The sequence below is a fragment of the Carassius carassius genome, chromosome 6, assembly GCF_963082965.1.
Source record: "Carassius carassius chromosome 6, fCarCar2.1, whole genome shotgun sequence".
Taxonomy (NCBI): Eukaryota; Metazoa; Chordata; class Actinopteri; order Cypriniformes; family Cyprinidae; genus Carassius; species Carassius carassius.
Window position 1 is genome coordinate 22,105,773 of NC_081760.1, and position 12,549 is coordinate 22,118,321.

The 12,549-nt window shown below is 46.1% G+C and overlaps 1 protein-coding gene across 1 annotated transcript in view; it reads left to right on the forward strand.

Annotated features, from left to right (window-relative positions):
- The window catches only part of LOC132142495 (propionyl-CoA carboxylase alpha chain, mitochondrial-like), a 73,726-nt gene that overhangs the window by 43,048 nt on the left and 18,129 nt on the right, over positions 1-12,549 (forward strand). The window lies entirely within an intron of this gene.

Consider the following 12,549-nt stretch of genomic DNA (forward strand, 5'->3'; position numbering starts at 1 on the left):
ATGAAAGCCACAAGCAGTTAATCATATTATAGCCTTTTGTATATTGTGTTAAAGTCAGGGCTGAGAATCACTGCTATTGATGAACCGTAAAAGGGTACATAACATACACAGTTTCACCTAATCTCATGTTAATCTTGAGTACTTATAGAGTAGTGCTGCATCCTTCATATACCCAAAAAGTCTTTAGTTTTATCATATTTATAAAAGAAAAATACAGCTTTTTGATTCTTTCCGGAAAAAGCCAAGCTCCTGGAGGCGTGCCATGAGCGGAGCTATAACACTGATGTTTCGTGTTGTTTCCATTAACATATATTCACTTATGTGCTGATTTCCAACAAAATACAGAAATCTGATGCAATTGTACTTACATGAATGGGGTGTTTTATCACAGGGACGGCTCCATGTTTTAATAGCAAATGATGTTGCAAATCCAGCGTCGACTTGAGCCTTGTTTATAAAACATTCATCACTCAAATGACCAGAACACACAAATGCACGTGATACACTCCGTTGCTGCCCCGGAAAAACAAACTGCATCCTCTGTTCGTGTAACGCTGGGTTCTTTGGGAAGCTGAACACAGTAAACTTTCCCTCACATCCAAAAATGCACTTATTTGGAGGCATTCTCGAACAAATCCTATGCAGCGCTGCCGACGATTTTGAAGCACGTTGATGTGCGCAGTCTCACTCTCCTCTGGCCAACATGTGCGGGGGCATGCTTTTCCTTATCAGATTAACTTTGATCGTTCACTTTTATTTTATATCCGTGAGTGCAGTACACCTGCAAAGCGTTAGCACTCGTTAGCTTGTCATTAGCGTTTTCATTCGAACCTATCGCTGTTTTCTTTTCTCCTCTCCCTCGCTCCAGTTTTTCACAAGTTCATCAAACAACCGCAGTAAGAATATTTCATCAAGCACGGTGAGTAATGGCTTCTCCCGTCATTGTTACTTGCACCTCTTGCCACATGTACAGTTTATCTATCTCTGTCGCTGATGAGGGATTCACATGTGATAAATGCAGGGAAATAGTTAGGTTGACAGAGAAGATTTCAGAATTAGAGACACGCATCCAAACTTTAATTGAGGACAGTAAGAATGTTAGGGCTCTAGATACGGCTTTGGATGCGTCTAGCTCAGGGATTCCTGTACATTGTTCGGTTCCGGCAACAGAGCCCTTGCAGCAGGGCAACTGGGTGACGGTGAGGCGTAAATACAGTAAGATTGTTATTCATGCCGGCGCTAATGATGTTCGACTTCGCCAGTCGGAGATCACTAAAAGTAACATTAAAGAGGTGTGTGAACTTGCAAGCACGATGTCAGACACTGTAATATGCTCTGGTCCCCTCCCTGCTTACCGTGGTGATGAGATGCATAGCAGATTGTCATCACTCAATGGCTGGATGTCTAAGTGGTGCCCACAGAATAACATAGGTTTCATAGACAATTGGACGAGCTTTTGGGGCAGACCTGACCTGTTTAAAAGAGATGGTCTTCATCCCTCCTGGGGTGGCGCCACTCTTCTCTCTAGAAATATGGCAAATAGTCTTAGTGTTTATACTTGACTAACTGGGGCCCAGGTCAGGAAGCAGACAGACTGGCTAAACCGACCGTCTGCTAGCTGCCTCCCGTCACAGAGGTCAGTTAATTCTCAGCACATAGAGACTTTTTCACCTAGATATCACACTATAGAGACTGTGTCTGTTCCCCGAACTAGAAAAAACAAAAAACGTCCAAACCAAGTTAAGATTAACAATTTAATTGAGGTTCAACAAATAAAAAACAGAAGCAATATGGATAAACAAATGATAAAGCTTGGCTTATTGAATATCAGATCCCTTTCTACGAAAACACTTTTTGTAAATAATATGATCACTGATCATAATATAGATGTACTCTGTTTGACAGAAACCTGGCTAAAACCTGATGATTACATTATTTTAAATGAGTCCACCCCCCAAGATTACTGTTATAAACATGAGCCACGTCTAAAAGGCAAAGGTGGAGGTGTTGCTTCAATTTATAACAACGTTTTCAGGATTTCTCAGAGTGCAGGCTACAAGTATAACTCGTTTGAAGTAATGGTGCTTCATATAACATTATCCAGAGAAACAAATGTTAATGATAAATCCCCTGTTATGTTTGTACTGGCTACTGTATACAGGCCACCAGGGCACCATACAGACTTTATTAAAGAGTTTGGTGATTTTACATCCGAGTTAGTTCTGGCTGCAGATAAAGTTTTAATAGTTGGTGATTTTAATATCCATGTTGATAAAGAAAACAAAGCATTGGGATCAGCATTTATAGACATTCTGAACTCTATTGGTGTTAGACAACACGTTTCAGGACCTACTCATTGTCGAAATCATACTCTAGATTTAATACTGTCACATGGAATTGATGTTGATGGTGTTGAAATTATTCAGCCAAGTGATGATATCTCAGATCATTATTTAGTTCTTTGCAAAATTCATATAGCCAAAATTGTAAATTCTACTTCTTGTTACAAGTATGGAAGAACCATCACTTCTAACACAAAAGACTGCTTTTTAAGTTATCTTCCTGATGTATCCAAATTCCTTAGCATATCCAAAACCTCAGAACAACTTGATGATGTAACAGAAACTATGGACTCTCTCTTTTTTTTAGCACTTTAAATAAAGTTGCTCCTTTACGCTTAAGGAAGGTTAAGGAAAACAGTTTGACACCATGGTATAATGAGCATACTCGCACCCTAAAGAGAGCAGCCCGAAAAATGGAGCGCAGCTGGAGGAAAACAAAACTAGAGGTATTTCGTATTGCTTGGCGGGAAAGTAACATATCCTACAGAAAAGCATTAAAAACTGCTAGATCCGATTGCTTTTCTTCTCTTTTAGAAGAAAACAAACATAACCCCAGGTATTTATTCAATAAAGTGGCTAAATTAACGTAAAATAAAGCCTCAACAAGTGTTGACATTTCCCAACACCACAGCAGTAATAATCGATACTATTAGAGATAAAATTGCAACCATTCAGCCGTCAACTACAGTATCACATCAGACAGTGCACTATAGACCCCCTGAGGAACAGTTCCACTCACTCTCTACCATAGGAGAGGAAGAATTGTATAAACTTGTTAAATCATCTAAACCAACAACATGTATGTTAGACCCTATACCATCTAAGCTCCTAAAAGAGGTGCTTCCAGAAGTCATAGATCCTCTTCTGACTATTATTAATTCCTCATTATCATTAGGATATGTCCCCAAAACCTTCAAACTGGCTGTTATTAAGCCTCTCATCAAAAAACCACAACTTGACCCCAAAGAACTAGTTAATTATAGACCAAGCTCGAATCTCCCTTTTCTGTCCAAGATACTAGAAAAGGTGGTATCCACACAATTATATTCCTTCTTAGAGAAAAATGGTATATGTGAGGATTTCCAGTCAGGATTTAGACCGTATCATAGTACTGAGACTGCTCTCCTTAGAGTTACAAATGATCTGCTCTTATCATCTGATCGTGGGTGTATCTCTCTATTAGTTTTATTGGATCTTAGTGCTGCGTTTGACACAATTGACCACAACATTCTTTTGCATAGACTTGAACACTTTGTTGGCATCAGTGGAAGTGCATTAGCATGGTTTAAATCGTACTTATATGACCGCCATCAGTTCGTAGCAGTGAATGAAGATGTATCCTATCGATCACAAGTGCAGTATGGAGTACCTCAAGGCTCAGTACTAGGGCCGCTACTCTTCACGCTTTATATGTTACCCTTAGGAGATATCATCAGGAAACATGGTGTTAGCTTTCACTGTTATGCTGATGATACTCAGCTCTATATTTCTTCGCAGCCCGGTGAAACACACCAATTTGAAAAACTAATGGATTGCATAGTCGATATAAAAAACTGGATGACGAGTAATTTCTTACTGCTAAATTCTGAAAAAACAGAGGTGTTAATTATAGGACCTAAAAACTCTGCTTGTAATAACCTAGAACACTGTCTAAGACTTGATGGTTGCTCTGTCAATTCTTCGTCATCAGTTAGGAACCTAGGTGTGCTATTTGATTGCAATCTTTCCTTAGAAAGCCACGTTTCTAGCATTTGTATTCAAGATAGCAATTCCATCTCAAAAATATATCTAAATTACGGCCTATGCTCTCAATGTCAAATGCAGAAATGTTAATCCATGCATTTATGACCTCAAGGTTAGATTATTGTAATGCTTTATTGGGTGGTTGTTCTGCACGCTTAGTAAACAAACTACAGCTAGTCCAAAATGCAGCAGCAAGAGTTCTTACTAGAACCAGGAAGTATGACCATATTAGCCCGGTCCTGTCAACACTGCACTGGCTCCCTATCAAGCATCGCATAGATTTTAAAATATTGCTTATTACTTATAAAGCCCTGAATGGTTTAGCACCTCAGTATTTGAATGAGCTCCTTTTACATTATAATCCTCTACGTCCGCTACGTTCTCAAAACTCAATTTGATAATACCTAGAATATCAAAATCAACTGCAGGCGGCAGATCCTTTTCCTATTTGGCGCCCAAACTCTGGAATAACCTACCTAACATTGTTCGGGAGGCAGACACACTCTTGCAGTTTAAATCTAGATTAAAGACCCATCTCTTTAACCTGGCATACACATAACATACTAATATGCTTTTATTATCCAAATCCGTTAAAGGATTTTTAGGCTGCATTAATTAGGTAAACCGGAACCGGAAACACTTCCCATAACACCATATGTACTTGCTACATCATTAGAAGAATGGCATCTATGCTAATATTTGTCTGTTTCTCTCTTGTTCCGAGGTCACCGTGGCCACCAGATCTAGTCTGTATCCGGATCAGAGGGTCACTGCAGTCACCCGGATCCAGTACGTATCCAGACCAGATGGTGGATCAGCACCTAGAAAGGACCTCTACTGCCCTGAGAGACAGCGGAGACCAGGACAACTAGAGCCCCAGATACAGATCCCCTGTAAAGACCTTGTCTCAGAGGAGCACCAGGACAAGACTACAGGAAACAGATGATTCTTCTGCACAATCTGACTTTGCTGCAGCCTGGAATTGAACTACTGGTTTCGTCTGGTCAGAGGAGAACTGGCCCCCCAACTGAGCCTGGTTTCTCCCAAGGTTTTTTTCTCCATTCTGTCACCGATGGAGTTTCGGTTCCTTGCCGCTGTCGCCTCTGGCTTGCTTAGTTGGGGACACGTCATCTACAGCGATATCGTTGACTTGATTGCAAATAAATGCACAGACACTATTTAACTGAACAGAGATGACATAACTGAATCCAATGATGAACTGCCTTTAACTATCATTTTTGCATTATTGACACGGTTTTCCTAATGAATGTTGTTCAGTTGCTTTGACGCAATGTATTTTGTTTAAAACGCTATATAAATAAAGGCTACTTTGACTTTGACTTTGACGCTACGGGAAAAGTCTCTTTTCACGAAATACTGAAGCAAAAAATTATCCTTAATTTTGTATTTTTGTAAAGCGTATTTGCAGCAGTACACAGCCATAGGCGAGATGGCTCGTTCGCTCATTGGCTTGTTCTGCGGCAACTGCACAGCCTATCGAGCGCAGGCTGATGCAACATCAGACCAATAAGGGCGCTTCGTCCAATATCCCATATCTAGCAGCATCCGTAGATGCGGCAATATGACATCACACAGCCGAGGCAAAGTCTGACCAATGTGGCAATGCGGGTCTTACGCAATACTGCCCATATAACAGTCGGCAGCGCATAACGCTCACGAACTCCGAGTTCCCTTCAGGGCTCTGATTCGACTATACCGACAGCAGCCTTGCTTGCAAGGCGGGAACCTCCAGGTTATAGAACCTGATAAATGTAGACGGCAAGGCCCAACCTGCCGCCATACATGTATCCTGCAAGGAGATCCCAGTAGACCACGCCCACGACGAGGCGACGCCCCTTGTGGAGTGTGCTCTAACGCCCAGCGGGCACTGAAGGCCCCTGTAAGCGTAAGCTAACGCTATAGCGTCAACTATCCATCTGGATAGAGTCTGTCTCGAAACAGCCATTCCCTTGGAATGTCCACCGGACGAGACAAACAGCTGCTCAGTCTGTCGAAAGGCAGCAGAGCGAGACACATAAGCTCTTAAAACCCTGACAGGGCAAAGAAGACTCGAGTCTCCATCCTCTCCTGACACCAGCAGGGCAGACAGGGCAATAACCTGAGCCCGAAACGGCATGTTGAGGGATTTCGGCACATAACCGTGCCTAGGTTTGAGTATGACCTTTGAGTCATTAGGCCCAAACTCCAAGCACGACTGGCTCACGACTGCAGATCACCCACACCCTTCACTGAAGCGAGAGCCAACAAGAATACTGTCTTGAACGACAGATGCTGAAGGCTAGCTGATTGGATAGGCTCAAAAGGGGGGACCCTTCATGGCCTCCAAAACCGCCGCGAGGTCCCACATAGGGACTGATGGAGGTCTGGGAGGATTCAGCCTCCTAGCTCCTCTAAGGAACCGGATGACCAAATCATTCCTTCCTATTGACTGACAGAGCGCTGTTTCAGAAAACGCTGCGATGGCCGCCACATAAACTTTGAGCGTGGATGGGGCTCTGCCCTTATCCAACAACTCCTGTAGGAAGGAGAGAACCTCCGTCACCTCACAACTAAGGGGTGAACATCCTCGAGCTGTGCACCAGATGGAGAACACCGACCACTTCAAGGCATACAGACGTCGTGTCGACGGAGCTCTAGCCTGAGTGATGGTATTTAGCACTCCCACTGCGAGATCAGCGGGTAACCGTTGAGCGCCCACACATGGAGGGACCACAACTCCGGTTGAGGGTGCCAAATCGAGCCCCTGGCCTGCGAGATGAGGTCCCTCCTCAACGGTACTGGCGACGGGGCGACATCTGCTAACTGCATCAAATCTGGGAACCATGGTTGGTTCTTCCAAAGAGGTGCTACAAGCAGTATTGAACATCTCGTTTCTCTCACCCGTTCTATCACCTGCGGAAGGAGGGAGACGAGAGGGAAAGCATAAAGCGGGCAGCACGGCCATTTCCGTGACAGCGCGCTTTCGTTCTTGGAAAAGAACGCGGGGCAGTGAGCGTTTTCGTGGGACGCGAAGAGGTCCACCTCCGCCCTGCCAAATCTCTCCCACAACAGCCAGACTGTTTGTGGGTGTAGAGACCATTCGCCCGTAGGAACATTGCCTCTGGACAGCCTGTCTGGACCCAGATTCTGTAGCCCAGGCACATGCACTGCCCTCAGCAAACGCACGTGGCGCTGAGCCCAAACCAGGAGGCGTTCCGCCAGCCTGTACAGGTTTCGGGACCCGAGACCGCCCTGGCGATTTATGTAGGACACCACAGACATGTTGTCCGAACGGACTAAGACGTAATGGTCCTTGATTTGGGGACAAAAGCGCATCAGCGCATTCTCCACTGCCAGCATTTCCAGACAGTTGATATGATGGAGCTTTTCCCGTTCTGACCACAGGCCAAAGGACGGTCTGCCCTCAAGCAGCGCTTCCCATCCCAAAGTGGAGGCATCCGTCGACACCATCTTCTTGGTACCAGCCGTTTGCTGTCCAGGGTTTCAGGGCTGTGACACAGCTCTGATTGACCTTGAGACGCAGTCGGCCAGACACCCATGCTCTGCGCGGCACCCGCGCCTTCAGCCAGAGCTGCAGGGGGCGCATGCGGAGCAGGCCCAGCTGCAGAACCGGAGATGCTGAGGCCATGAGGCCCAGCACCTTCTGACAGTGTTTGAGCGAAATGGTCGCGCCGCAGCGGAAAGAACTCGCTGCGCGCTGAATGCCCAACGCGCGCTGTGGTGTCATGGAACACGAGTTCAGAACTATACCCAAAAACAGAATCGTCTGACTGGGGTTCAGCGAACTCTTCGCCCAATTGACACTGAGACCGAGCTTCTCGAGGTGATCGAGTAAAACGGCCCTGTGCTCCACGAGCTCCGCTCGTGATCGAGCCAGAATCAGCCAGTCGTCCAAATAATTCAGCACTCGCACACCTCTGAGTCTAAGAGGAGCGAGCGCTGCTTCCATGCACCTCGTAAACGTACGAGGAGCCCGGACAAGCCGAACGGCAGGACTGTAAACTGGTATGCCTGGCCCTCGAAGGCGAATCTCAAATATCGCCTGTGGTTTGACGCTATCTGTATTTAAAAAAACGCGTCCTTCAGATCTATTGACATGAACCAGTCCCCTCTGCGAATCTGCGCGAGGAGCTTCCTGGTCGTAAGCATTCTGAAACTGCGTTTCATCAATGCCTTGTTCAGCTGTATTAGATCCAGTATGGGCCTGAGACCCCCGTCTCCCTTGGGCACCAGAAAGTATCTGCTGTACAGCCCCCCCTCGCTTTGAGCTCGAGACACAGGCTCTACAGCCCCTTTGCTCAACAGTTTTGATATTTCGGCCCGAAGTATGTGTGCTACTTCTGTTTAGACCGTAGTTTCGACGCGCGCTAAAAAGCGCGGAGGGCGTCGAAAAAAACTGTAGCCAGTAGCCTCTCTTTATAATGCCTAGCACCCAATCCGAAACCCCTGGAAGCGCTGACCATGCATCTGCATGAATGGCTAAAGGCTGGATGCGAAGCGCGCTCTGTTGACTGGGCAACGTCGGCGCTTGAGTGCGCTGCACCATGGGCGTTACGCCTGTGGCATTTGAGGCGGGGAGCGCGCTGATCACAGTGGGCAGATCGCTCGTCCTTGACCCCATCCCGGTGCTTAACCGATTGGGGGAGGGCTGAGCGGGTCCCGTTGGACTCGGGAGTAACTGTGGGCTGCAAGCGTGCACATTTACCACTTTCGACTCGCTGTCTGCCTGGGCAGAGCGTACGTGCATGGGTTTCGCTTTTACAGAAACCACGCGCCGTGTGTGACATAATGTATGTGGGCACTGAGGAGTGGGCACGTTTACTATGTAGTGCGCGTGATCGACTTGAGTCGCTTTTATGGGCGCGAGCCCTGTGTGAAGGGCTGTGCTTATATGTGGAGATGGGCACTGACCAGTGGGCATCGTCACTACATTTATAGCACCATCGGCCGTGGCCGGGACACCAGAAATTACACCTTTTTTGGGAAATATCTGGGTAGCCGTGATAACGGTTTTTGTGTGCAGGCAAGCGGGCAACCGTACAGGCTTGCGCATTGCAAAAGACGCTGAAACAGTCACAATCCCTGGAACTGAAACAGCGGCGCGCTTAGGTGAGAGCCCGGCCACAGCGGAACTCGTACACCGGCACTTCGATGAAGCAGCCATCGTGTGTAGTGCAGATGCAGCGTCATGCAGCAGGCATAGATGGCTTTCCTAGGATGGCTTCGGGGCTCCCGGCCTCACCGTAATCCTCTGCCGCGGTCCCCGCGGCGCGGGGCGACGGCCGGTAGAGCGAGAACGGGGGTCTCGAGCTGCGTTGCTGAAGCTGTTGTGATAACGGCTTTTGTGTGCAGGCAAGCGGGCAACTGTGCAGGCTTGCGCGTTGCAGAAAACGCTGAGACAGTCACAATTCCTGGAACTGAAACAGGGTGAGAGCTCGGCCACAGCGGAACTCGTACACCTGCGCTTCGATGAAGCAGCCATCGTGAGTAGTGCAGATGCAGCGTCACACAGCAGGCTTTAGATGGCAACACCGATTTTGCCGCCGTCCAGCAGAGGGCAGACAAAGGTGCGTCGCTATCGCCTGTTCCACCGGCGGAAGTGACTGGTAGTTCCTGTTTTTAGCATCATCCAGTGTGGAGAATGCTAGTGAGACAGACGAACGAGTTCGCGCTGAATATGGAGCGTTCCAAGCCTTCGCCACCTCTTCGTGAAGCTCAGGAAGAAATGAGGCGGGCTTTGAGAAGTACGCTCATCCGAAAGGAAAATACCATCCAGCCGGGAACGAGAGGGGGGGCGCTGGTGCAGACCAATCGCGGCCGAGACTCGCCCCGGCTCCTTCTCGATGTCAGCTCGTCTGCTGGGCTTCTGAGCAGAAGGCGCAAGATCCTCGGAGCTCGCCCAGCCCTCACTGCCTGAAGCTAGCAGAGAGCGCGTGTCCTCTTCCCCCGACGCGGCCCTTTCACGGTGCCTCAGCGCAGCGGAGAATGCAGGATCAGAGAAAAAGGCCAGGCGAGTCCTCAGTCACCATGGCAACAGCTCGCAGTGAGGGCATCCGCCGTCAGCGAGCGCGAGCGCTGGATGATCTTCACCCAGGCAGGAGACACAGATGACGTACCGGTCTCCTTCGCTGAGTGGGGCTCTGACGAGCAGCAGGAAGGCATCTTAAAAAAGACGCAAGCTCTTTTACGAGTGTGTGTCGCAAGGCGAACACACACACACACACACACAAAAAGAACAGTTGGATATAACAGAATTGAAAGGATATAGGCGCCGGACAGCGCAGCAGGAACGGCAGTGGAAGGTGGCGAAGGCCAGCAGCTTCAGAATGGCTCATCCCGCTGATATGCTTCTCAGACGGCGCTTGCTTCCTTCGTGATCCAGCGATGCGTGAGCTTCGCTGAAGAGATGAAAAATCAGGTGAGTCAGCCTTTTCGAGCTCCTTTTATAGGTTGGGCCACACCCGTTTCGGCAGGAAGTGACAAGAAGGGCGCGAAGCGCCCTTATTGGTCTGATGTTGCATCAGCCCGCGCTCGATAGGCTGTGCATTTGCCGCAGAACAAGCCAATGAGCGGACGAGCCGTCTCGCCTATGGCTGTGTAATGCTGCAAATGCGCTTTACAAAAATACAAAATTAAGGATAATTTTTTGCTTCAGTATTTCGTGAAAAGAGACTTTTCCCGTAGCGTCTTAGCTAAGACGCAGTACGAGAGAGCTCTCGTAAGAGAACCATCTCTTTAACACTGTGAACAGCTCTGAATACACAAAACACCATTGTACCCCCCTTTAATATCAATTTTTCTTTGTTTATGGAATTAATAATGTGATTGTGAAAGAGAGAGAGAGGGATCTTTAACATATTTAACACTTTTGTACTGTAGCCTTACATTTGCTGTGCAATTTGTTTGAGCTGCTCATAAACGACAAGGCAGACAGCCTTCATGAGAACTGTTAACAGCGTTGTCTGCTCTGACCATTAGAAAACTGTACTCTTAGACTCTCCTTAAGAGAGTTTTTATTCATGCAATCATACACTTGCATTTCAGGTAGAATTAAATTAAAAATGAAGGTCAATTATATATTAGGTTTAAGTACATTAACAACTCTGACACTGAAAGAACACACAGAAAAAAACTCTTAAAATGAGGAAAAAAGTAAACAAACCCCTTATTTTGGCAGTTATAAGATCCAGAAACTCTTTGTAGAAAGTCTTCCATAATTAAGAATTGTGCTCATGCTGTCATTAAATATCAAGGCCCCCAATGTAATTATGACAAAACTGGTTGATCAGGCTTTTTTTTATCAACAGAAACTGGGAGTACAGATCAGGGTTATAAAAGTAAACAGAAAATTACTGAATAAAGTATTTGAAATAAAATGAATGTTAACTGAAATAAATTATAAAAACTTTTCAGTCAGCTGGTTTCCAAGGCAACTTTTCTCATTTTAATTTAGTTTTAACGAAGTATTAATTAAAACTATGATAGTATCTCAATGATAAAATAACACATACAGATGTATGAAAATATAATTAAAGTTCAAAGATCTGCATAAAAACAAAAAATGATAGAAAGAAGTATAGTTTACATCTTGGTTTTTGTAATAATTTAGATTGTAGTTAGATTATGAGTGATGTGACATACAGCCAAGTATGGTGACCCATACTCGGAATTCGTGCTCTGCATTTAACCCATCCAAAGTGCACACACACACCGTGAACACACACCCGGAGCTGTGGGCAGCCATTTATCCTGCGGCACCCGGGGAGCAATTGGGGGTTCGATGCCTTGCTCAAGGGCACCTAAGTTGTGGTATTGCCCCGCCTCCCCCGGAGACTCGAAAACACAACCCTAGGGTTAGGAGTCAAGCTCTCTTACCATTAGGCCACGACTATAATAATAATAACAATAATAATTGTATTCAATTTTATATATAATTGATCCTGCAGTCTCCTTGTAAGGGAGTGGGCCCTAGTTGGGAACTACTGATTTAATGTGTGATGACATCATGTGTTTAAAGAACATACATGCAGACCTAACCTAATTAATGCAACATCAATGATCACAATTAGATGATCTCAAACTGATTACATGACACGTAAAGAAGAACACAACAGAGGATGACTGCTTGGGGAGATGACTTGAACTCATGTCCGTGCATGAGCACCACTGCTGAAAGTGTCCGAGCACATACACTCTGTTGTTAGTTAGTACGTCGATCTTCATCATCCTTTCACTTGCCACCTGACTTGAACCCAGAGCCACAAGACATCAAAGTGTCTATAAAGCTCATTAGTGTGGACCTCCAGAGGAAAACACGCAGAATGAGGAAGGGTTGCTTGGGCAGGAAAAGGATTTAATATTTAGTTTAATAGTTAGTGACTAGTTGTTAGCGGTGCTGTCCAGTTAGCAAGATTCTCTTAAACACCTATGTTGTGTTTGAGTG